General features: G+C 38.8%; 1 long non-coding RNA gene across 2 annotated transcripts in view; it reads left to right on the top strand.

The window, feature by feature from the left end:
• Nucleotides 1-23,765, top strand: part of LOC132657463 (uncharacterized) — a 47,396-nt gene extending 23,631 nt beyond the window's left edge. The window contains exons 2-3 of one of the 2 annotated variants that reach the window (XR_009595684.1): nucleotides 8,688-8,788; nucleotides 10,243-23,765. This is a non-coding gene — a long non-coding RNA (uncharacterized LOC132657463). Of the gene's footprint in view, nucleotides 1-8,687 lie in introns of both variants that reach the window. The other variant, XR_009595683.1, reaches the window with a different exon arrangement.
• Nucleotides 23,766-25,800: the final 2,035 nt, after the last annotated feature.

Raw genomic sequence — 25,800 nt, forward strand, 5'->3', positions numbered from 1 at the left:
ATTATATTCTGTAAGTAAACAAGCTTGGATTTGAAACTTAACTTTGTTATTTACTCTTTGTGTAATTTTGAGCAAATAATATAACTTCTCTGAACACAGTGTCCTCATCTGTAACCTCCCAGCTGGTGCTAGTAGTAAAGAGCCTGCCTGCCAATGCAGAGGGCATATCAGACATGGGTCTGATCCCTGGGTCAGGAAGATCCCCTGGAGGAGGGCATGACAACCCACTCCAGTATTCTTGCCTGGAGAATTCCATGGACAGAGGAACCTGGTGGGCTACGGTCCATAGGGTCACAGAGAGTTGGACACAACTGAAATGACTTAGTGTGCACACATTCCTAGCACTTTATAGGCTTGTTATGGAAGGTTAAAGTACATAATGCATGTAAAGCATTTAGCTCAGTGCTTGGTATACAGGAAGGACTCAATAAATACTGATAAATAATACATATCACTGGATTCTAGTTATTTTTATTTTATTCACCTTATTCCATAAATATTTGTTTATTATGCGGCAGGAACTGGGTTAAGGACTTAGCATGAAAAGATGAGTAAGCTGTGGTTCTAGTGTCTAAGTAGCTTGATTTTGAGTGTGCTCAGAAAAGAAGCTATTAACCTAAAAAGACAGCTGCAATATTTCACAGGAAGAGCTACAGTGGAGGTCCGTGAAGGTTTATAGCCACAGTCCAGTCTGGAGCCAGAGAAAAGTTTCCTGGAAGACTTAGTGAGATAAATTTTGAAGAATGGGGGGGGGGGCAGTGTTATCTGGATAAGATGTGTGTGGGAGCAGAGATAAGGAAAAGTTATTTCAGACAAAGAGAACAGCAAAAGCAAAGACACAAAGTTACAAAAGTTTGGGGAGGGAAATTAAAATATTTACCTCATTATGGTCCAGGTTAGATTCAGGAAGCAAAAGTAAATGAGGGTGTAAATGTTAGTGCAGTTAGGTCAGGGGGAACTTACAGACTGAGACAAGGAGGCTGGGCTTTATCTTAATAGGTACTTGAAAGCCAAGTGTGCTGTGCATTAGTCTCTCAGTCATGTCCGACTCTGTGACTTCATGGACTGTAGCCCACCAAGCTCCTCTGTCCATGGAATTCTCCAGGCAAGGATACAAGAGTAGGTTACCATTCCCTTCTCCAGGGGATCTTCCAAACCCAGGGATTGAAACTGGGTCTCCTGAATTGTAGGTGGATTCTTTACTGTCTGAGCCACCAGGGAAGCCCGTCTAAAAGGTAAGAACATGGCTAAATTTGCATTTTAGGTAGATTATCTGTGTAAAAACTGGAAAATCTATTTGAAGGGACAAGAGTTGAAAGCCATTTCAGTGACAATACTAAAAGAACTCTTTGAAGAACTACTTCAAAACCAACCAGGATAAGCACACACACAAATACAGACACAGAGAGAAAGAGAGAAGGCATACCATACTAAAACTCTTGAAAAGCGGAGATTAAGAGAAAGTCTTCAAAGCAGCCAGAAAATGAAAAGAATAATTTTTAAGATGCAACAAAACAGTTGACTTGGCAACAAAAATAATGGCTGCCACATTTCAAACACTGAAAGAAAATAACTGCTAATCTAGAGCCCTATGCCTAGTGAATACCATCCTTCAAAAAGGAAGATGAAAATAAAGAACATTAGGATTCATCTCCAATGTCACTTCCAAGTCTCAGATTATTTATGGCCAGGGGATATGTATTAAAAATATGTACCAAATACGTTATTTGGAATAAAGAAGTATGGTCCTAGATATAAGTGTGCAAATGCAAAAAGGAATTAAGAGGTATTCAAAAGGGAAGTATGTGGGTGAAAATAAATACTATTTTAAACAATAAATATTATATCTTGTAGAGTTTTAAAATATATATTTTATATATATATATATATATATTAAGACATGACATCAATAACAAAGGGGGGAAGGTTAAAAATTGTTAAAGTATTTTAAGTTCTTTGAATTCTCAGAGAAGTAGTAAAACTACACATTTATATTAGTCATAGGTGTCTATTGTAATCTTTATAGTAACCACCAAAATAATATTTTTAAAAACGTATAGCAACATTAGGAAGGAAAACTGGAAGTGATAAAAATGCTTGAGTAATTCAAAAGAAAGCAAAAGATAAAAAAAGAATTAGAGTATACAGAACACATAATAAAACATAGAAAATGCACACTAAGATGAAAGATTTTCCCTTACATTACCAAATGTATAAAGGTTTTTATTTATGTATAATTCACATACACTACATTAATTTCATATATACAATGTAATGACTTGATATTTGGTGATACGTAACACTCCACTGTTCTTGCCTGGAGAATCCCAGGGATGGGGAAGCCTGGTGGGCTGCCGTCTATGGGGTCACACAGAGTCAGACACGACTGAAGCGACTTAGCAGCAGCAGCAACAACAAAATGATTATCACAATAAATCTATTTAACATCAGTCACCATATTTAGTTACAGCTTTTCCCCCGATGGCTCAGACGATAAAGAATCTGCCTGTAATGCAGGAGACCCAGGTTCAATCCCCTGGAGAAGGGCATGGTAACTCACTCCAGTATTCTTGCCTGGAGAATCCCATGGACAGAGGAGCCTGGCGAGTTACAGTACATGGGTCACAAAGAGTTGGACATAACTGAGCAACTAACACACACACACACACTGTCTTATCAACTTTCAAATATACAATACAGTCTAACTCATTACAGTTACCTTACATCTCTGTGAATTATTTATTTTATAGCTGGAAGTTTGTACCTTTTTATGCCTTTCACACATTTCACAAACTAACCAAAACTCTGACACCTAATCATAGAACACTCCCCTGTCACAACATACCACTCCATTACTAAAAGCTTATTTACATCATTTACTTTTACCCATTATACCATGTTCACTTTTCAAAAAAAAGAATACAAATCTTACCAAAACCAAAAACACAATTTGAAGAATCTGAATAACATCAGATATGACAGGAATGTTGGAATTATCAGATCAAAAAAAAAATTTAAGCTATGATTATCATGCTAAGAGCCTTAATGGAAAAAGTATACGATATGCAAAACAGTGTAAGCAAGAGACGGACATTTTGAGAAAAAATTAAAAAGAAATGCTAGGGATAAAAAACACCATAACAGAATTAAAAAATATTTTTGATGGGCTGAGAAAAATCTGATAAAAACTTCCCTAAACTGAAAAGCAAAGAAAATAAAACACTGAAAAATAGAACAGGATATCCAAGAACTACAGAACAACTACAAGGAATACCCAATGGAGAATAAAGAAAGAAAAACATAAAGGAATATTTGAAACAATAATGACAGAAAGTTTCCCAAAAATTAATGTTGAACACTGAATCACAGATGCAGAAAGTTAAAGAACATCAAGCAAGGTAAATGCTCTAACCCACCTCCCCCCTCCTGCAAAATCCACCTTGGCATCATATCATATTCAAACTTCAGAAAATTAGAGATAAAGAAAAAGATTCTGAAAGAAGTCAGAAGAAAAAAACACTTTACATATAGAGGAGCAAAGGAAAGAAAATACATTTGGTTTCTCCCTAGAAACCATGCAAGCAAGAACAATGTTCAGTGAAATATTTAAAGCGTTGAGAGGAAAAAAGCACCAACATAGAATTCTGAACTCTGTGAAATTTTCCTTCAAAAGTGAAGAGGACTTTTGTGTTTCCATATGAATTGTGAAATTTTTTGTTCTAGTTCTGTGAAAAATGCTACTGGTAATTTAATAGGATCACATTGAATGTGTAAAACTACAATCATCAAGACAGTATAGTAATGGCACAAAAACAGAAATATAGACCAATGGAACAAGATAGAAAGCCCAGAAATGAACCTATGCACCTATGGGTAGCTTATTTTTGACAAAGGAGGAAAGAATATACAATGGGGCAAAGACAGCCTCTTCAATAAATGGTTCTGGGAAAACTGTACAGCTACATGTAAAAGAATGAAATTAGAACACTTCCCAACACCATACACAAAGAAAAACTCAAAATGGATTAAAGACCTAAATGTAAGACCAGAAACTATTAAAGGCTTAGAGGAAAACATAGGCAGAACACTTGATGACATAAATCAAAGCAAGATCCCCTATGACTCACCACCTAGAGTAATAGAAATAAAAGCAGAAGTAAACAAGTGGGACCTGATTAACTTAAAAGCTTTTGCACACCAAAGGAAACTATGAACAGGGTGAAAAGACAACCTTCAGAATGGGAGAAAATAATAGCAAATGAAACAGCTGACAAAGGATTAATTTCCAAAATATACAAGCAGCTCATATAACTCAATGCCAGAAAAACAAACAATCCAATCAAAAAGTGGGGAAAAGATCTAAATAGACATTTCTCCAAAGAAGACATACAGATGGCTAACACACACATGAAAATATGCTCACATCATTCATAAAGAAATGCAAATCAAAACTACAATGAGATATCACTTCACATTGGTCAGAATGGCCATGATCAAAAAGTCTACAAACATAAATGTTGTTGAGGGTGTGGAGAAAAGGGAACACTCTTGCACTATTGGTAGGAATGTAAATTGATTCAGCCACTATGGAAGACGGTATGGAGATTCCTTAAAAACTGGGAATAAAACCACCATATGGCCCAGCAATCCCACTCCTAGGCATATAGCCTTCAGTTCAGTTCAGTTCAGTCACTCAGTCGTGTCTGACTCTTTGCAACCCCATGAATCGCAGCATGCCAGGCCTTCCTGTCCATCACCAACACCCAGAGTTCACTCAGCCTCACGTCCATCGAGTCAGTGATGCCATCCAACCACCTCATCCTCTGTCATCCCCTTTTCCTCCTGCCCCCAATCCCTCCCAGCATCAGAGTCTTTTCCAATGAGTCAACCCTTTGCATGAGGTGGCCAAAGTACTGGAGTTTCAGCTTTAGCATCATTCCTTTCAATGAACACTCAGGACTGATCTCCTTTAGGATGGACTGGTTGGATCTCCTTGCAGTCCAAGGGACTCTCAAGAGTCTTCTCAAACACCACAGTTCAAAAGCATCAATTCTTCGGCACTCAGCTTTCCACACAGTCCAACTCTCACATCCATACATGACTACTGGAAAAACCATAGCCTTGACTAGACGGACCTTAGTCGGCAAAGTAATGTCTCTGCTTTTGAATATGCTATCTAGGTTGCTCATAACTTTTCTTCCAAGGAATAAGCGTCTTTAAATTTCATGGCTGCAATCACCATCTGCAGTGATTTTGGAGCGCCAAAAAATAAAGTCTGACACTGTTCCACTGTTTCCTCATCTATTTGCCATGAAGTGATGGGACCAGATGCCATGATCTTTGTTTTCTGAATGTTGAGCTTTAAGCCAACTTTTTCACTCTCCACTTTGAATTTCATCAAGGGGCTCTCTTAACTTTCTGCCATAAGGGTGGTGCCATCTGCATATCTGAGGTTCTTGATATTTCTCCCAGCAATCTTGATTCCAGCCTGTGTTTCTTCCAGTCCACTGTTTCTCATGATGTACTCTGTATATACGTTAAATAAGCAGGGTGACAATATACAGTCTTGACGTACTCCTTTTCCTATTTGGAACCAGTCTGTTGTTCCATGTCCGGTTCTAACTGCTGCTTCCTGACCTGCATACAGATTTCTCAAGAGGCAGGTCAGGTGGTCTGGTATTCCCATCTCTTTCAGAATTTTCCACAGTTTATTGTGATCCACACAGTCAAAGGCTTTGGCATAGTCAATAAAGCAGAAATAGATGTTTTTCTGGAACTCTCTTGCTTTTTCCATGATCCAGCAGATGTTGGCAATTTGATCTCTGGTTCCTCTGCCTTTTCTAAAACCAGCTTGAATATCAGGGAGTTCACAGTTCACGTATTGCTGAAGCCTGGCTTGGAGAATTTTGAGCATTACTTTATTAGCATGTGAGATGAGTACAATTGTGTGGTAGTTTGAGCATTCTTTGGCATTGTCTTTCTTTGGGATTGGAATGAAAACTGACCTTTTCCAGTCCTGTGGCCACTGCTGAGTTTTCCAAATGTGCTGGCATATTGAGTGCAGCACTTTCACAGCATCATCTTTCAGGATTTGAAACAGCTCAACTGGAATTCCATCACCTCCACTAGCTTTGTTCGTATTGATGCTTTCTAAGGCCCACTTGACTTCACATTCCAGGATGTCTGGCTCTAGATGAGTGATCACACCATCGTGATTATCTTGGTTGTGAAGATCTATTTTGTACAGTTCTTCTGTGTATTCTTGCCACCTCTTCTTAATATCTTCTGCTTCTGTTAGGTCCATACCATTTCTGTCCTTTATCGAGCCCATCTTTGCATGAGATGTTCCCTTGGTATCTCTAATTTTCTTGAAGAGATCTCTAGTCTTTCCCAATCTGTTGTTTTCCTCTATTTCTTTGCATTGATTGCTGAAGAAGGCTTTCTTATCTCTTCTTGCTATTCTTTGGAACTATGCATTCAGATGCTTATATCTTTCCTTTTCTCTTTTGCTTTTTGCCTCTCTTCTTTTCACAGCTATTTGTAAGGCCTCCCCAGACAGCCATTTTGCTTTTTTGCATTTCTTTTCCATGGGGATGGTCTTGATCCCTGTCTCCCATACAACGTCACGAACCTCATTCCATAGTTCATCAGGCACTCTATCTATCAGATCTAGGCCCTTAAATCTATTTCTCACTTCCACTCTATAATCATAAGGGTTTGATTGAGGTCATACCTGAATGGTCTAGCGGTTTTCCCTACTTTCTTCAATTTGAGTCTGAATTTGGTAATAAGGAGTTCATGATCTGAGCCACAGTCAGCTCCTGGTCTTGTTTTTGTTGACTGTCTAGAGCTTCTCCATCTTTGGCTGCAAAGAATATAATCAATCTGATTTTGGTGTTGACCATCTGGTGACGTCCATGTGTAGAGTCTTCTCTTGTGTTGTTGGAAGAGGGTGTTTGCTATGACCAGTGCATTTTCTTGGCAAAACTCTATTAGTCTTTGCCCTGCTTCATTCCGCATTCCAAGGCCAAATTTGCCTGTTACTCCAGGTGTTTCTTGACTTCCTACTTTTGCATTCTATTTCCCTATAATGAAAAGGACATCTTTTGGGCGTGTTAGTTCTAAAAGGTCTTGTAGGTCTTCATAGAACCGTTCAACTTCAGCTTCTTCAGCATTACTGGTTGGGGCATAGACTTGGATTACTGTGATATTGAATGGTTTGCCTTGGAAACGAACAGAGATCATTCTGTCATTTTTGAGATTGATTCCAAGTACTGCATTTCGGACTCTTTTGTTGACCATGATGGCTACTCCATTTCTTCTGAGGGATTCCTGCCCGCAGTAGTAGATATAATGGTCATCTGAGTTAAATTCACCCATTCCAATCCATTTTAGTTCTCTGATTCCTAGAATGTCAACGTTCACTGTTGCCATCTCTTGTTTGGTCACTCACTTCCAATTTGCCTTGATTCATGGACCTGACATTCCAGGTTCCTATGCAATATTGCTCTTTACAGCATTAGACCTTGCTTAGGTCCAATGCTGTAAGGAGCAATATTGCATATACCCTTAGGAAAACAAAATTGTACCCCATTGTTCACTGCAGCACTATTTACAATAGCTAGAACAAGGAAGCAACCTAGATATCCATCAAGAGATGAATGAATAAAGAAGTAGTGGTATATATACACAATGGAATATTACTCAGCCATAAAAAGGAATGCATTTAAGTCAGTTCTAATGAGGTGGATGAACCTAGATCCTATTATACAGAGTGAAGTAAGTCAGAAAGAGAAAAATAAATATATACTAACGCATATATACGAAATCTAGAAAAATGGTAGTGAAGAATTTATTTGCAGGGTAGCAGTGGAGAAACAGACAGAGGGAATAGGCTTATGGACATGGCGAGAGGGGAGTAGAGGGTGAGATGTATGGAAAGAGGAACATGGAAACTTATATTACCATATGTAAAATAGACAACCAACAAGAATTTGCTGTATGTCTCAGGAAACTCAAACAGGGTCTCTATATCAACCTAGAGGGGTGGGATGGGGAGGGAGATGGGTGGGAGGTTCAAAAGGGAGGGGATATATGTTGATTCATGTTGAGAATATTTGACAGAAAGCAACAAAATTTTGTAAAGCAATTCCTTCATTTGAAAAATAAATAATTTTTTTTTAAAATGAAGGGGAAATAACTGTCTCAGACAAACAAAACTCGAGGGTATTTGTTGCCAGTAGACTTGTCTCTCAAGAAATGTTAAAGAAGTTCTTCAGACAGAAAATTAAATAGATCATAAAGGAAGGAAGAACATTGGAGAACTGAAAGCCTAATTTAGGGGAAAAAAACCTTTTTATCTTTCTTATTCTTAATTGTAACAGATAATAGTTTGTTCAAAATAACAACATAGTATTAAATTATGTATATTTATACATAAGTTAGGGTTTCCCTGGTAGCGCAGCTGGTAAAGAATCTGCCTGCAATGCGGAAGACCCTGGTTCGATTCCTGGATAGGGAAGATACCCTGGAGAAGGGATAGGCTACCCATGCCAGTGTTCTTGGGCTTCCTTGTGGCTCTGACGGTAAACAATCTGCCTGCAATGCAGGAGACCTGGGTTCGATCGCTAGGTTGGGAAGATCCCCTGGAGGAGGGCATGGCAACCCACTCCAATATTCTTGCCTAGAGAATCCCCATGGACAGAGGAACCTGGTGGGTTGCAATCCACGGGAGCGTGAAGAGTCAGACACAACTGAGCAACTAAGAACAGCACAGCACAGCACACAAGTAAGTTAAAGGAAGGACAGTAATGATACAAGGATGGGAGGGAGGAATTAGAACTATGTTGTTATAAAACACTTGTACTATCCATGAAATGGTGTCATTTGAAAGTGGACTTGGATTTCTTATAAATGTATTTTGCAAACTCTAGGATAATCACTAACAGTGTAAAAATAGGCTAAGAAATAAGAGAAAATGGAATCCTATAAAATACAGGATTAAAAACACAAAAGGAAAAAAAGTGTGAAAGACAAAAATAAAAACAAAGAATAAGGGCAACAGAAAATGCTAACAATTATGATAGATATTAATCTAACTGTATTGGTAAGATATAAAATCAAGAATATTACGGATGCATTTCTAAAACACATATACATTAGCATGTACAAGCTAGGGGGGAAATGCTGTATAGCATAGGAAGTTCAGCTTGGTGCTCTGTGATGACCTAGAGGGGTGGCATGAAGCAGGGAGGAGACATATGTATACATATAGCTGATTCATTTTGTTGTACAGCAGACACTAACACAGCATTGTAAAGTAATTACACTGCAATAATAAAATAAAATTTAAAAAATAAAAATGAAACTCTTTAAAAAGCTATTTAAAATATAATCATTTAAATAGGTAAAAATCATTTCTAGTTCATGTGCCATACAAGACCAGGTAGCAGAGCAAGCTGGTTCACAGGCAATCATTTGCTGCCCCCTGCCATGGTGCTCACGGAGGTGATCATGGCAATTCAGAATGGAAGGAGCCTGGGCCTCAGAATGATAGTGTGGAACAGAGTTTCTCTACCCACAGCTGACTGCACTTCCCATAGGTGAGAAACAAACTATTACACTGATCCCCTAAAATTTAGATGTCATTCTTTATAGCAGTTAGTCAATCCTGACTGATAAAAAGAAGGGAGTAACTTGGAAGAGGAAGGTGTACACCGAAAGAAGCTTTAATATTTCCCAGGCACCATACTAGGTGCTTTACAGGGATTATTACATTTCACTTATATAAAACTTAGAGGAAGTTTCTATTATCATATGCATTTTACCAATGAAGAGAATAAGAGTGTAAGTGAATTAATTGTTCAAGTCATAGAGCTAAAGAGTGGTGAACCTGGACTCAAACCTAACCTGCTCTGGCTCTGAATCTTGCTCTCTTTAACATTCACGCTATGCTACCTCCAAGAAATATAGGACAATGTGCTGTGCAGGGCTGAGTTCTGTTTACTTAATTATTTATCTACTCATTCATAATTCATAACTTGTCTAGGTTTAAGAATGATGTAAGTTTTTGTCATGGAGTCGAATGTAAACAAACTGACCCAGAGTTCTAATTAAGAAGCTAATACATGGTTGCAAACCCTGGAGAAAATGCCTCCCAGAATCTAATTATTGCTAAAGTAACTACAAGAGATCTTTGAGCAGTAAAATTCCATGCATTAAAGTCCCATAAACCTCTCTCAGGTTCTTCTTTCTCTCCTCCTTCCCATGGGTATAACAACTGTGGTCATCTGGTTTCAAAACCCAAGGCAGCATGTTCACAGGTGAGTGAGGGGCTACAGGAAATTGCCATGCTATCCATGGAGGACCATATAGGTGACTGAGGACCAACAGAGGACACAAAGACCTAAAAAATACCAATGTGGGCTGTGATGGAGGTGCCCCAGGGGGCTGTCCTGCGTTCCACTCTGAGCTCTGCAGCCCCCTTGAACCCTCAGGCTGGCTGCCAGGCCAGGGACTTTGAGACAACCTGCCCACGTAGGTATTTCTTTGCATGATTGAAGACCTTCATCTGCCCCTCAGGGTACATTTGTGTCCTGCCTTCTGTGGAAAACTCTGTCCCCACCCCAGCCCTTCCTGAGGCAGCTCTGACCCTGGAAACAACTCTCAGTGCACTTTCACTTCCCCATGGCCAATGGTGAGAGGGATGGGGCGGGGTGGGGGGTGGGGCTATAAACCAGCCTCTGTGGCCTTGCTGCAGACCCTTCTGGGTGGGTGGAGAGGGATGTGCCTATGTGTCTGCCTGATTCTAGTGTTTTCTACAAACCTGCATTTCAAGTTTTGTCATTTTGCTTGGACTCTGTTATATGATTGAATAGCACTTTTACTAAAAGGCCATTCCAATGTATACCTATGGCTGACTCATACTGATATATGGCAGAAACTAACACAATATTGTAAAGCAATTATCCTCCAATTAAAAATAAATTTTAAAAGAAAAGAAAAAAAATCACATGGACCATCTCGCTATAAAGTGTAGAGTCACAAATAATAACAATAATAAAGACCACTCTGAATACTTTAAAAAATACAAAATGTTCACTTGCCTGCATCTAAACTCAGGGGCAAATGTCTCCATGCACATCAGTAGCTCCTGAGCTACTATTATAGTTTCCTATTATCAGGAAAGTTATCATAATTGATGTCCATGATGAAGCTTGATCAGATAGAAAATGTAAAGGAATATTTGTGACTATTCTAATGTTAGAAAAATATGTATTTTATCGAATATTCCATCAAATAGTATCAATTTAAAAATAGGATTGTACTTCTATAAAGATACTAATTACCTGGAAAATTCATGTATATGATACTTTTCACTCCTCCAAATGTGGAGAAAACAAGAAATTATCAGGAAGAATTGATACTTATTTGTGGCAGACTCTGAAACTAAAACTTGATGAGTTGTCCTGGGAATGTTGCAAACAGTAAAATTTAGGGGGAATGTATACAAAACACAGCCTATACTCTTGTATTTTTTAATGTAGTATTGATACATAAGGAACCCATCTGCCAGTTCAGGAAACACAAGAGATGTGGGTTCAGTCCCTGGGTTGAGAAGATCCCCTGGAGAAGGAAATGGCAACCCACTCCAGTATTCTTGCCTGGAAAATCCCATAGGCAGAGGAGCCTGGGTGGCGATACACCATGGGGTCACAAAGAATTGGACACAACTGAGCACCCATGTACATGCATACACTGATATATAAATGTCTCAATCCAAATATCTTGATTATTTATTTTTCCAAAATAAATTTGGATGTCAATTATCCAAATACTTTGGGTAAAGGTATTCTTTGGAAAATTGTGGCAAGAAATTGTTTCTCAGGTTTATATCCACTCAATAATTGGTATCTGTAGATCCAACATAAAGGATGAAAGATGTGAATTCATGTGTCCTCACATAGGTGGCATTTCAGATTCCTCTGTTATGTTCAAATCCCTAGGACATATGGTACCAGGTATCAACTGTCACACTGTCTCTTGCTTTATAGTTATAATCCTAATGGGAAAGAGAAAGAATGGCCTAGTGGGCTTGCTTTAAACAGAATTTTTACAGGCTGGAATTATTTAAAGCACAATATTAGCAACATTTATGGTAAAGAATACCTCTGAGTAGTGTAAAGAGTCAAGGTGAAAGTGAAAGTGAAGTCGCTCAGTCGTGTTCTACTCTTTGCGACCCATGGACTGTAGCCCACCAAGCTCCTCTGTCCATGGGATTCTCCAGGCAAAAAGAGTCAAGGTAGTATAAATAAAAGCAGCTAAGAGGAAATCCTGGATGACTTTTTTCAACCAGCATTAGCAAATCACTTCTCCTCTTAAAGCCTCAATGTTCTCTATAAAAGGATTGGATTTGATATGTAAACCTCTCTGGTTCCTTCCAGCTCTCATATACTAAGAATTCTCTTAATGACATTAAGTATCCCTTAAATGTCACTCTTAGTTTTGATAGCTCTAGAAGACATTGCTGTTGCTATTCTGTCACTAAGTCATGTCCTCAACTCTTTGCAACCCCATGGAATGCAGCACACCAGGCTCCCCTGTCCTTCACTATCTCCCACAAACTCATGTCCATTGAGTTGATGATGCCATCCAAGCATCTCATCCTCCATTGCCCCCTCTCCTCCTGCCCTCAATCTTTCCCAGCATCAGGGTCTTTTCCAGTGAGTCAGCTCTCACATCAGGTGGCCAAAGTATTGGAACTTCAGCTTCAGCATCATTTCTTCCAATGAATATTCAAGACTGATTTACTTTAGGATGACTGGTTGGATCTTCTTACAGTCCAAGGAACTCTCAAGAGTCTTCTCCAGCACCACAACTCAAAAGCATCAATTCTTTTGTGTTCAGCTTTCTTTATGGTCCAGCTCTCACATTTGTACATAACTACTGGAAAAGCCATTGCTTTGGCTAACATACCTCCTGTTTATTAAACTGCATAGAAATTGTGACTTCCAAAATAAATCCATTATCTATATTTTAATTTATTTTTGTGTCTTGGATTTTCACTCAGTTTCTATCAATTGAATCATTAAATCTTGGGAGTCCAAGAAATCTTAAATATTATCCAATCTCTGTTTATTGAAATAAGGAGCTTGGGGTTTAGGAATCTGCCCAGGTTCACACCTAATGGCACAGTCAGGACTAGAACCAGACTTCCCGACCACTAATGCTACATAGAATGTTCTCCAGCCTGTGATTCTATCTCCTTGCAGTATATTTCAGACAATGCCTATATTAAAATTACAGGAAATGTCAAAAGTCCACAAGCTTCTGGAGTCAATATTAGAAGCAGCGGAGACGATTTATGGAGAAGTAGGAGTTCTTTGAAAAAAGTTACTAAAACATTGTTTAAGAGGTTAAGTGCCTCCAGGGACAAGAATCTGGTCTCCTTTGCCTGCACAGAACTCAGGGAAAACTGAGTGTTATGTGTAAATGTATTTTTGTGAAGTTTTTCCTTCGAGATTGAGGGAGGGCACACTGATTTAAATAAAATGAGAACTGACCTCAGCTGACCCAAAACTTTTGCCCAGGGCATAAAACAAAGCCCCAATCAAACTCTACTCTCGGTTCAGAGAAAGGGCAGTGAAGGGGAAGGCAAGTGAGGTTGGTGACTGAGAAATAAAAACATTTGTCTGATTCTCCTCTTCCTGACCAGAATTCCTGCTGCCAGCTTGTCATCAGAAAGGCTGTTTATACAGACATCCCAGCCTGGCTACAAAAAAAGAAGGAGTCAACTCATCAGATTATTTACTTGGTTCCTAAAGAATAATTTGGTGAAGCTTTTGAATTTCTGCCTTCTTAAGTAAACAATTTCTCCTGCGTCAAGAAGGCGTGTCTTAAGTGGAAAAGGTTGTGCCTCTTTCCCAGGGAGGCAAGAGCCTGAAAAAGTTATTCAGTATTCAAGTGTACCAAAGATTAGAAGCAGGAGTCCCACAAAGCCAAGGCCAGTCATTGTGTGGGTCATTGTGTAGACAGGCCTCTTAGGTCTGATAAGGTGGGTATTGGAAGCTGATCAGCATGTATAAGAACCAGAGTGAGAACACAAACCTGATATCAAGAGCTAAGGACAGAGCCCGATGCTCCTGCACAGAAACTCAATAAAAATTAAAATTAATTCATGACGGAAAATATAGAAAAAGTTAGGAAGAACTGCTTTTGTATTTTAAATTTATGCCATTAAACTCTTAGACTCTGCCCCAATCCTTACCCAGAGACAGCAGCGGGGACAGAAGATTGGGTTGAACAGACCAATGCTTGATCTAATATGTCATATACCATATTTCATGGGGCTTCCCCCATGGCTCAGTGGGTAAAGAATCTGCCTGCAATGCAGGAGACACAGGAGACATGGGTTCGGTCCCTGGGTTGGGAAGATCCCCTGGAGAAGGAAGTGGCAACCCACTCCAGTATTCTTGCCTGGTGAATCCCATCGACAGAGAAGACTAGCAGGCTACAGTCCATGGCGTTTCAGAATCATACACAGCTGAGCAACTGAGCACAAATGCTTGCACACACATATTCCATATTTCACATGAAATGCAGGTTACCGTTCGAAGGACAAAAATTAATGATTTGGGCCAAACATGTTTAGGGGCAGCAGTCATCAGACACTGACTTTGTTTAATCCACTTAAAATATAATTCTCATAACCCCAAGCAGCACAGTGAGCTGAAAGTGTGGCCCCAGCCAGGGTGAAGGAAATATTTCCCAGGTCCTGGAGACACTCAGTTCTCCCTTCCCACTGGGATGGCTGGTCTTCAAGGAAGTGATTTGCATCTTGGGAGAGAAAAAGTAAACACGGAAAGTTCTGGCTTAGGGAGAAAAGGAAACAGGCACTGCAGACATTGGAAAAAGCTGTATTCCCCACTGGCCTCCATCCCATTACCCGCACAATTGAGTTTGTTATACAATAATAATAACAATGGCTAATTTTATTATAGCTAGTAGATTAAACATTTACCGTGAGCACAGTCCTTACAGAAAGTCACAGAGAAAAGTTAATCTGGTTATGAATATGTGTTGAGCACTGATTCTGTTCCAGGAATGTTGCAGGTAGAAGACTGAATAATGTTTGGCACTGCCGTTGAGAAGCTCGTGGTCTGGTGACCAGGAGATACAAATGGTAGTGAGGCTTGAGCCTTGAGGACAGCAGATGTGCTTTCTCTAAAAACATGGAATCCACAGGGAAGGTTGAGACCTAGCCTGTGAAATTTACCCCGTAGCTTCATGGGGGAAATGGAATGAGTGGAGCAAGAAATATTTAAAAGGCACCCACTAAGTTCTAGGCAGGAATTAGGCAAGTGAAATGCAAAGAAGGGTTAACCTTTTTTGAGTTCTCTTTCTTCACAGTCTCATTTAATCCTTACAACAAACCTCAGAGGTTGTTATGTTGCTGTTATTTAGTTGATAAGTTGTGTCCAACTCTATTGTGACCCCATGGACTGTAGCCCACTAGGGTCTTCTGTCCATGGAATTTCCCAGGCAAGAATACTGGAGTGGGTTGCCATTTCCTCCTCCAGGGGATCTTCCCGACCCAGTCTTCAAACATGCATCACGTGCATTGGCAGGCAGAGTCTTCACGATTGAGCTACATGGGAAGCCCTCCCCAGAGGTAGGCATGGTTGTATCAATTTTACTCAGTCTTTTTTGTAAGTCCTCACAGCTCACTTTGTGCTTCTCAGATGCCACTGATGGTAAAAAAAAAAAAAAGTCTGCCTGCCAATGCAGGAGGTGTAAGAAACCCAGGTTAGAACCCTGGGTCAGGAAGATCCCCAGAGGAGGAAATGGCAACCCACTCCAGTATTCTTGTCTGGAAAATCCCATAGACAGAGGAGCCTGGTGGGCTACAGTCCATGGGGTCACAAAGAGTCTGACACAACTGAGTGACTGAGCACACATAGTTTATTTTAATATAATATGCAAGATTTATTGTCTCCAGCAGCACAAAGGTGTTACATACAGAGATTCACTCAACCCCTTTAAGCAGATACCACTATAAGACCCATTTTGCAGAAAAGAAAGCTGAGGCATGGGGTGGGAGATGAGCTAAGAGCTTTCCTAAGGTTATGGTTATGCAGCTGGTAGAGAGCATGTGAAATTGGAATCTAGATAGAGCCTGACTCCCAACCTCATAACCAGTCATTGCAAGCCCGAGATGCCAATCTTGGATCAGAATCTGCTGATTTCAAAACCTTTTTTTTTTTTTACATAGCATGTTTGGTCTCTGCAAAATATATGTTTAATTAATTAAAGCAATTTCAGTTTAAAATGAGAAAAAAACCTTTCAACAAAAAAAGGGAGTGTACTGTAAATAATGAGACCCCCATCACAGATTATGTTGAGGCAGAGGCTAGATAATCACAAGACATTGTGGAAGGAAGCCAAACATTATAACAGAGGATTGAGAGATTAAAATAAATGATTCCAAAATTATTTGAAATCCATGAGTCCACAGTAGAATATCACAAGTGACCCTTAATGAATCAGAACTTCAATTTTGTTTCCATGTGGTTTTCCATCAACGAACTTGGAATCTTTGTAATTTCAAAATACCACCCTAAAACTATGTGAAAATTCTTTCCCAAACACTTACAGTATTTATTTCAATAACAAGTTTCATGGTAGGGTTGGGCTCATGGGAAAGCAAGAGACCTTTGTTCTGAACTTGAAAGCGTCTCCTTCTCTCTCTCACCCATTAAGTCCTGGTACCTGAGTGTGATTGTCATTACTATTGATACTTCCTACCCACTAGCGGTGGCCTTTATCCTTCTTCCTCATAGAATGCTTCTTTTGTTCAAACCAACAAAGCCATGGTTTAAGTCAAACAAGATAATCCCAATGCCCTTAGAAAGTGATTAGTTTAGGGACAGGCATGTGACACATTTTGGGCTAAAGAGATGTCAGGGGAAATTTGTGGTGAAGATCCGGGAAGGGTTTTTTCACTCCTAAAAGGAATGCAAGTTTAGTAGTTTCATTTTCTGCCTCTGGATGTTTTCTCTTACAATAAATGAGCCATCTGGTACCATCAGGAGAGTCAAACCAAATTTCTGTAGATGACAGAGTAGAAAGATGAATGGATAATAGTTCCTCAGTGACATCACTGTACTGCTGAATTCACCAGCTTTGGAACGCTTCTGTTTCTGGATTTCCCTTTAAGAGAGAATAAACACTTTATTGTTTACTTGTTTATGTCATTTTTTAAAGTTTTTTGTCTTGAAGCTGAAAGCATCCTAACTGATAAATTACCACATTTATTTATAAAGTTTAAAGCATTGCATCTCTATGAATCTCATCATTGAACCCCACTGAAGAATCATTTCTCAGAGGAGACTATGAAATAACAAATTAATAACTAAAAATGATTAAAAATAATAAAATCATCATCATCATTATTGTTAAGCATCAAGAAAGGCATAGGTTTTGAAATAAAATAGGTGGAAGTTTAAAATCCAGCTTTTCATCTTGCCAGTTTGATCATCTTAGAAAAATTATTTAATCTCTCCTATACTGACATTTCTTATCTCAGAGATAAGTGATGAAACAGCATTTGGCAAAGTTGTTGTATGAAATGTGATAAAATACATAAAGCATTTCAAGCCAATAATTGGTAGTTCTGTCTATTGTTCTCAATTTTCTCACTTATTAAATTGGTATAATAAAACTTAGTTCATATAGTATATGTGAGGAGGGTGGGATGATTTGGGAGAATGCCATTCTAACATGTATACTATCATGTGAATTGAATCGCCAGTCTATGTCTGACGCAGGATGCAGCATGCTTGGGGCTGGTGCATGGGGATGACCCAGAAAGATGTTATGGGGAGGGAGGTGGGAGGGGGGTTCATGTTTGGGAATGCATGTAAGAATTAAAGATTTTAAAATAAAAAAAAAATAAAAATAAAAATAAATAAATAAACCCCCCCCCAAAAAAAGAGAAAATGATTGTACATAATCCACTTTAATCCATAATCCACTTTATACACTTTATATAGATTTTCTCTACAGCTCAAATGGTAAAGAATCTGCCAGCAACACAGGAGACCCGGGTTTAATCCCTGGGTTGGGAAGATCCTCTGGAGAAGGAAATAGCAATCCACTCCAGTATTCTTGCCTGAGGGATCCCATGGACAGAGGAGCCTGGCAGGCTACAGTCCATGGGATCACAAAGAATCAGACATGACTAAGCAACTAACACTACTACTGTGACAGTCTTTGAGGGGTAAGGTGAAATCGCTCAGTCGTGTCCGACTCTGCAACCCCGTGGACTGTAACCTACTAGGCTCCTCCCTCCATGGGATTCTCCAGGCAAGAATACTGGAGTGGATTGCCATTTCCTTCTCCAGGGGATCTTCCCAACACAGGGATTGAACCCGGGTCTCCCGCATTGGAGGCAGACGCTTTAACCTCTGAGCCACCAGGGAAGATGTTTGAGGGGTAGAGAATGGAATGATCAAATTGACCATGAATTAAATGAGGGCATTGCTGTTTGTTGAGAGGATTGGGAGACACCAGTGGAGCTTTGAACAGGAGAGCAGAGGGCCCCCAAACATTTACCCTCCTCAATGTTTGGCCCAGGGCTAGGTCTCCCTAGAACTAGAAAACAGAAAGTGAAAATCATATCATAGACCTCTAGAGCCATCAAAACTAATTGCCCAGGTGGACTATCAAAAGGACATTTCTTGTTTGTTGATTTTTTGATGTTGGTCATCCTAACCTGTGTGAGGGGATACCTCATTGGAGTTTTGATTTGCATTTCTCTAATAATTAGTTTGGAGAAGGCAATGGCACCCCACTCCAGTACTCTTGCCTGGAAAATCCTATGGATGGAGAAGCCTGGAAGGCTGCAGTCCATGGGGTCGCTGAGGGTCGGACACGACTGAGCGACTTCACTTTCACTTTTCACTTTCATGCATTGGAGAAGGAAATGGCAACCCACTTCAGTGTTCTTGCCTGGAGAATCCCAGGGACGGGGAGCCTTTTGGGCCGCCTTCTGTGGGGTCGCACAGAGTCGGACACAACTGAAGTGACTTAGCAGCAATAATTAGTGATGTTGAACATCTTTCATGTGCTTCTTAGTCATCTGTATGTCTTCTTTGGAGAAATGTCTGTTCAGATCTTCCACTTACTGTTTGATTGGGTTGTTTGTTTATTTGATATTGAGCTGCATGAGCTGTTTGTATGTTTTAGAGATTAATCCATTGTCAGTAGCTTCATTTGCAAATATTTTCTCCCTTTCTGTGGGTTTTATTTTCATTTTGTCGATGGTTTCCTTTGTTGTGCAAAAGCTTTTAAAAATCTACGAAGAATAAATGCTGGAAAGGTTGGTGGAAATGTAAATTGGTACAGTCACTATGGAGAACAGTATGGAGCATCCTTAAAAAACTAAAAATACTGCTACATATCATCCAACAATCCCACTGCTGGGCGTAAATCCAGAGAAAACCACAATTTGAAAGGAAACATGTACTCCCAATGTTCACTGCAGCACCATTTAAAGCAGCCAGGACATGGAAGCAATCTAAATGTCCATTGACAGAGGAATGGATAAAGAAGATGTGGTACATATAGACCATGGAATATTATTCAGCCACAAAAGAGAATGAAATAATGCCATTTTCAACCACATGGATGGACCTAGAGATTCTCATACTGAGTGAAGTAAGTCAGACAGAGAAAGACAAATATTAAATGACATTGCATATAAGTGGGATCTAAAAGAAGCATTCAACAGAACCTATTTATAAAACAGAAACAGATATACAAAGCAAACTTATGGTTACCAAGGAGGTAATAGAGGAAGGATAAATTAGGAAATTGGAATTGGCATATTTGCACTACTCTATATATAAAAGATAATTCATAAAACCTACTTTATAGCACAGGGAGGTCTATTTGGTGCTGTGTAATGATATATATGGGTTTCCCTGGTGGCTCAGCAGTAAAGAACCCACCTGCCAATAAAGGAGACACAGGTTCCTTCCCTGGGTCAGGAAGATCCCTTGGAGAAGGGACTAGCAATGCATTCTAGTATTTTATCTGGGAAATCCCGTGGACAGAGGAACCTGGGGGCTGTGGTGAGCTACAGTTCATGGGGGTACAAAGGAGCCAGACATCACTGAGCAACTGAACTGTACACCAGAAATGAAAACAATATTGCAAATCAACCATACTACAATTTAAAAAAAAAAACTTAAAAAAAGATCATTTCTTTAATAGATCTTTGGCCCTTTCTTACTGGTTCTCCTCTCTGTCTGTTTCTCTCTGTCCCTCTGTCTCTTTCCATCTCCCTCTCTCACATTAAATGCCTACTCCACTTTGCATTCTTAGACATTCCATGAATTTTAAGAGTTTTGAAGAACTTCTTCAAAGGTATATCACTAAAAAAAACACTAATAATAAGGTTGATTAACTTAACTTTGTCCTCAAATTAGATCCAAACAGGCTTTTCTCCAAACAATGCTGGCATTTGTGATCCTACTGCACAAATACCAGGAAGTACACTGAGCGAAGAGTCCTAGTTTCATCTAAGCAGTTGATTTGCAGTGCCACTTAGATTACCACTGTCATCATTTTGTTGCTTATAAAACAAAAGAGAGCACATTAAGTCCTTTCTCTGAGGTCAGAATCACCACTTGACTCCTTTATGACCATTCAATCCCATTAGTCTTTCTAGTCTCTGTAACAATGTAAATCTCTCTGTTTCGCTACCATATTGTAGAAACATCTCCCTATGAATAGTTCTGCCACACTTGGAGGACCTAGCAGAGATTACCTAAATGACTTCCTCTTCGTTCTTTCAGTTCAGTTCAGTTCAGTCCCTCAGTCGTGTCCGACTCTTTGCGACCCCATGAATCACAGCACGCCAGGCCTCCCTGTCCATCACCAACTCCCAGAGTTCACTCAGACTCACGTCCATCAAGTCAGTGATGCCATCCAGCCATCTCATCCTCTGTCGTCCCCTTCTTCTCCTGCCTCCAATCCCTTCCAGCATCAAAGTCTTTTCCAAAGAGTCAACTCTTCGCATGAGGTGGCCAAAGTACTGGAGTTTCAGCTTTAGCATCATTCCTTCCAAAGAAATCCCAAGGCTGATCTCCTTCAGAATGGACTGGTTGGATCTCCTTGCAGTCCAAGGGACTCTCAAGAGTCTTCTCCAACACTAGTATACAGTTAAAGTATTGGGTTCACCCTGCAGAGGTGGAGCCATATGACTGAGTTCCGAACTATGTAATGTGGAGTGAACAGATATGGCCACTTCTGAAAGTGGCCATAAAAACAATTCTCCACTTTCCCTGTTTCTTTTCTCATTTGTTGGTGGAGCTGAAAGATCCGGGGGCAGACTGAGAGGTCCTGGAATGTGGTAGAGCCACATATGGAAGCAGTCTGCTGTTTTAACTCTCCACCCACTATTCGTCACCCAGCTCTACCACCTCTCACCGGGTTACAATATAAGTAAGAAATAAATTTTTGTGTTTTTAAACCACTGAAATTAGGGGGTAATTTAGTATACATCTAACCCACTATGATGGTACAACCCAACTATAAAGACTCTTTTTAGACATCAAGTACATCTTATCTTCCTTGAAAAAATAAGGCAGATTACAGGGCTCAGTTGGATTCTTCAGGTTCCCCGAAATGGTCACAATATTTAAAGATATAAAAACAAAAAGCGGGAAGTAAAAATAAGTTTGCTTTTTTTTTTTTTTCCTTTTCTTTGTTTGGTTTTGTTTTTTCTTTTTTTGGTTACATCATGTAGTTTGAAGGATCCTAGTTCCTAGACCAGAGATCGAACCCAGGCCACAGCAGTGAAGGTGTCAAATACTAACTATTGGACCACCAGAAAATTCCCAATACAAGCTTTTCTAAGTAAAAACTATTTGTTTTTAATGCCAATTTTTCTCTGCAACTGACAATACATACAATCTGGGATCATGGCTTGGAAGACTAGAAGGACATATTGCCTCTGCTAACACAAATAACTTCAATGAGAATCCTAAGAATATTGAGTGTCTTATGGATCTAAGAGTTGGAATGGTTATTAGAGGCTTTTTCATCCAGGACTATCATGATTCAGCTGAAAAAACTGAGGACCAGAGATGTTCAAATCATTCCACGAGCTAGTGTAAGAACTGAGGCTACTTGTCTGATTCCAGTGCTCTTTGTTTTGCATCAGAATTTTTACAGGGTAGCCACTTATTTTGCATATAATAGGCTAAAATTAATTTTTAAAATATTAAGAGAAAAGATGCTACATGAATGTTGGTTGGAATTGAGAAGGCTAAAGAAGGAAGTAAATTAACATCAGCTGCTATGGATAATACCATAGAGCAAATCCAGAAGCCTGGCCATGTTTTTGGATGGGAAAGTAAACCCAAGAATGCTAAATGTGTTTTAAACTTAGGGAAATCATTTGTCATTGAGCTTCTCACTCTAAAATACCAAACTGAAAGGAGAAATTATGTTCTAAAACCAATTATTAATTTGAGAATAGTGGGTCAACCACATTGTTCCAAAAGCAGGAAGACAACTGTATTCCACACTGATCAAAACCATCACATCATTTTGTGTTCTGCCTAATCTTAATTATCTTCCTGTAGAAATGTTTTAAAATTCAGGAAAAGAAGAGTGGGGAAAAGCTTGACACAGAGAAAGTAATTATATATTTAGGGTACTGTAAGATCTTAATAAAAATTTAATAAGTGCAGATTATCTGTTGCATTTATCCATTTATTTAACAAACATTACAAATTGTCTATTTTACACCAGGCCCTGGTCTAGGTACTTGAAATATAAAGATAAATAAATATATTCATTTGCTATTTATTTCTCAGAAGTCAGGCAGCCAGAAAACTAAGATAAAATAAGATGGGTGTCACTAGTGCTCATAAGGGAGCTCCAACCATGTCTAGCTATATTAGCTAAGGATTCTAGAGGACTATTTGAGGCTTTCACTAGTTTTCAAAAGATGGGTAATATTGACCATTTAAATAAGGAGAAAGGCATTCCTTGCAGAAAAAAATAGTCCATGTCAAAGCTTTAGAGCATGATAAGATCAAGAAACTATAATAAATTTATTCTTTTCTCAAGTGTATATTTTTGGTGAATATTTGGGGAAAGGTACAGGTATGTATCATTCTCCACTTACTTTACTGTAAGTGATAAAAAACTAACACAAAGTCATTTAAGGAAAGACGAGAATTTATCCACTCATATAAGTGAGAATTCCAAAGATAGATTTTCAAGAATGGCTAGATTTAGAAGGTCAGTGTCATCAGACTTAGTGTCTGTCTCCCCATTTCTTAGGTCATTTTTCCATTTCATTGACCCATTTTAAGCAGGCTGTCTACTTGACGAGACTCGCAGCTTCATCCTTGTCATCCATACAGCTAACAGTCTTAATAAAATAAATAAATAAATAAGTGTCTCTATCTCAATAGTTCAAACAAGGCTTGAAATTTCATCTCATTAGCCTGGCTTGACTCATGTGTGCATTCCTGAACCACTGCCTGCCCTGGTAACACAAAGCTTAGTCGGCTGCCCCCTCCAATTCTCCGTAGTTGTCTCTGAATCTCAGTCTAGCCTATATTGAAGGTATCATTAGTTTTGCCTTGTAGTATAGAATTAAAACCCATAAGACCCATTTAAGAAAAAATATAACTGGAGTTTTTCCTGAAGCCATACACAAAATATTAAAAAAAAAAAAAGACAAACTTGTTAGAAGAAAATCTAGGAGCAAATCTTTTAACCTCCAGTTGCACAAAACCTTCTTAGATATGATACCAAAAACAAAAGTGACAAGAAAATACAGGTAGATTTGGTTCCATCAAAATGGAAATGTTTTGTTACAGAAGACACCATCAAGAAAATGAATGACAGCCATAGAATGGGAAAAAATATTTGAAAATATGTGTCTATCTCATAAGTGAGCTATATTTAGAATACATACAAGACTCTTACCATCCCTTGTAAATGATAAAAACCCAGTTAAAACATGCCCAATGAATTTGAATAGGCATTTCTCCAGAGAAGATTTACATATGACCAATAAGCTCATCAAGAGATGCTCAATGTGATTAACCATTAAGGAAATGCTAACCAAAATCATAAAATACCACTGCACATTCTCTAGAATGATTATGAAAAACAAGAGCAAGTATTAGTGAGAATATGTAGAAATTGGAATCCTTGTGTATAGTATAAATGTACAATATTGTAGCCACTTTGGGAAACGGTTTGATGTACCTTCAAAAGTTCAACTTACAGTTATCATGTATTATATATAGTGAGTGACAGTCGTTCAGTTGTGTCTGACTCTTTGCGATCCCATGGACTATAGAGTCCCAAGAATTCTCCAGGCCAGAATACTGGAGTGGGTAAACTTTCCCTTCTCCAGGGAATCTTCCCAACCCAGGAATTGAACCAGGGTCTCCTGCATTGCAGGTGGATTCTTTTCCAACTGAGCTATGAGGGACAGTTATACAGTCTAGCAAATCCACTTATAGGCATATACCACAAATAATTTAAAACAGATGCTCAAGAAAATACATACACAGTCATTTTCAGAGCAGCAGTATTCACAATATCCAAAAAGAGGAAATAACCTGAATGTTCACCAACTGTGAACAGATACATAAAAAGTGGTATATCCATACAAAGAATAATTATTTGACAATTAAAACGAATGAATACTGACCATGCTTCAACATGGTAGCATGCTAGCATTGAAAACTTTATGTTAAGGGAAAGAAACCAGTCACAAAAGCCCACATGTTTTGTGATTCCATTTATGTGAAATGTCCATAATAGGCAAATCTATAGAGACAAAAAGTAGATTGGCAGTTGCCAGGACTGGGGAAAGTTGATATGGAGAATAACTGCTAAAGAGTGTTGAGTTTCTTTTGGGGAATGAAAACATTATAAAATTAGATTGTGGTGGTGGTTGCACAACTTTGCCAATATATTAGATCCATTTAATTAAACAATTTAAATGAGAGAATTGTAGGGTATGTAGATTATATCTCAAGCCTGTTTATAGAAACACATTGTTGCCAAGAGATGTGAGTAGACATTTCTCCAAAGAAGATATCCAAATGGCCAACAAGCATAAGAGAAAGTGATTAACAGCACTGGCCATTAAGGGAATGCAAATCAAAACTACAGTGAGATACTATTTCCTATCTACTAAAATAGATATAATAATAGTTTTTAAAAAGAAAAGCATTGGCAATAATGTGGAGAAATCAGAGACCTTCTACACTGCCGGTAGGAATGCAAAATGTAGCCATTTTGGAAAATAGTTTGGAAATTCCTCAAAAAAGTTAAACATGGAATAACCATGTGACCAGCAATCCCACTCCGAGGACTGTACTCAAGAGAAATGAACATATACGTCCATACAGAAACTTGTATACAAATGTCTATACAAGTGTCTATTTGTCACAATAGACAAATGATGGGAAAACTCAAATGCCCATAAAAAGATGACTGGATAAATGAATTGTGGCATATACATGCAATAGAATATTATAAAGAAATGAAGTAATCTATAAAAAGAAATGAAGTATTGAAACACGCCACACTTTGGATGAAAACATCATGTTAAGTGAAAGAAGCCAGATCAAAGTTCATGTATTATATGATTTCTTTTATATGAAATAAATATGCAGAATAGGCAAATCCATGGAAACTGGAGGCAGATTAATGGATGGGAAATGGGGAATGATTACTTAATGGATAAAGGGTATA

Source organism: Ovis aries, chromosome 12 (assembly GCF_016772045.2).
Source record: "Ovis aries strain OAR_USU_Benz2616 breed Rambouillet chromosome 12, ARS-UI_Ramb_v3.0, whole genome shotgun sequence".
Taxonomy (NCBI): Eukaryota; Metazoa; Chordata; class Mammalia; order Artiodactyla; family Bovidae; genus Ovis; species Ovis aries.